Genomic DNA, 2,133 nt, shown 5'->3' with positions numbered 1-2,133 from the left:
GTATATCAATGATATAACAATTATAAACCTAGTGAGGGGCGGCACTAGTGAATGAATCGTATGGATATGGCTTATAGGTATAATACCTATAAGCATAATAATGTATAATATAATAAATATACATTAAGATATGAATGGATTGTATAAATATGGCATAGAAATGCCATTATACATAAGAATAAATGGTAGAATTTACCCATATATCACTGAAACACGACTATATAAACCTAGTGATAGCTGGCACTAGTACTGTAAACAGGCACGCAATAGTGCGTGGGGTAAAAAAACTACTATAGGGAGGGTGGTCGTTGGCGGGCCCCTCCTCGTATTGGTCAAAACTTATGTTATGCATATGAATTTGTCAATACTATATAGAACGCCAAGCATATCCATATAAACTATGGATATGCATAGAAAACCATACAAAAGTAAAAAAAAATTATGTATAGAAAAATATACATATATTTATATAAGTGAATCGTATGGATATGGCTTATAGGTATAATACCTATAAGGCATAATAATTGTATAACAAGTAAATATACATTGAAATGTGAATGCATTGTATGGATATGGCATATAAATGCCATATATATAGAAATAAATTGTATATCAATGATATAACAATTATAAACCTAGTGAGGGGCGGCACTAGTGAATGAATCGTATGGATATGGCTTATAGGTATAATACCTATAAGGCATAATAATGTATAATATAATAAATATACATTAAGATATGAATGGATTGTATAAATATGGCATAGAAATGCCATATACATAAGAATAAATGGTAGAATTTACCCATATATCACTGAAACACGATATATAAACCTAGTGATAGCTGGCACTAGTACTGTAAACAGGCACGCAATAGTGCGTGGGGTAAAAAACTACTATAGGGAGGTGGTCGTTGGCGGGCCCCTCCTCGTATTGGTCAAAACTTATGTTATGCATATGAATTTGTCAATACTATATAGAACGCCAAGCATATCCATATAAACTATGGATATGCATAGAAATCCATACAAAAGTAAAAAAAAATTATGTATAGAAAAATATACATATATTTATATAAGTGAATCGTATGGATATGGCTTATAGGTATAATACCTATAAGGCATAATAATGTATAACAAGTAAATATACATTGAAATGTGAATGCATTGTATGGATATGGCATATAAATGCCATATATATAGAAATAAATTGTATATCAATGATATAACAATTATAAACCTAGTGAGGGGCGGCACTAGTGAATGAATCGTATGGATATGGCTTATAGGTATAATACCTATAAGGCATAATAATGTATAATATAATAAATATACATTAAGATATGAATGGATTGTATAAATATGGCATAGAAATGCCATATACATAAGAATAAATGGTAGAATTTACCCATATATCACTGAAACACGATATATAAACCTAGTGATAGCTGGCACTAGTACTGTAAACAGGCACGCAATAGTGCGTGGGGTAAAAAACTACTATAGGGAGGTGGTCGTTGGCGGGCCCCTCCTCGTATTGGTCAAAACTTATGTTATGCATATGAATTTGTCAATACTATATAGAACGCCAAGCATATCCATATAAACTATGGATATGCATAGAAATCCATACAAAAGTAAAAAAAAATTATGTATAGAAAAATATACATATATTTATATAAGTGAATCGTATGGATATGGCTTATAGGTATAATACCTATAAGGCATAATAATGTATAACAAGTAAATATACATTGAAATGTGAATGCATTGTATGGATATGGCATATAAATGCCATATATATAGAAATAAATTGTATATCAATGATATAACAATTATAAACCTAGTGAGGGGCGGCACTAGTGAATGAATCGTATGGATATGGCTTATAGGTATAATACCTATAAGGCATAATAATGTATAATATAATAAATATACATTAAGATATGAATGGATTGTATAAATATGGCATAGAAATGCCATATACATAAGAATAAATGGTAGAATTTACCCATATATCACTGAAACATGATATATAAACCTAGTGATAGCTGGCACTAGTACTGTAAACAGGCACGCAGTAGTGCGTGGGGTAAAAAACTACTATAGGGAGGTGGTCGTTGGCGGGCCCCTCC

This window comes from Drosophila subpulchrella, unplaced genomic scaffold (assembly GCF_014743375.2).
Source record: "Drosophila subpulchrella strain 33 F10 #4 breed RU33 unplaced genomic scaffold, RU_Dsub_v1.1 Primary Assembly Seq89, whole genome shotgun sequence".
NCBI lineage: Eukaryota > Metazoa > Arthropoda > Insecta > Diptera > Drosophilidae > Drosophila > Drosophila subpulchrella.
The sequence above is the reverse complement of the archived record's forward strand: the minus strand, read 5'-3'. Positions refer to the sequence as shown.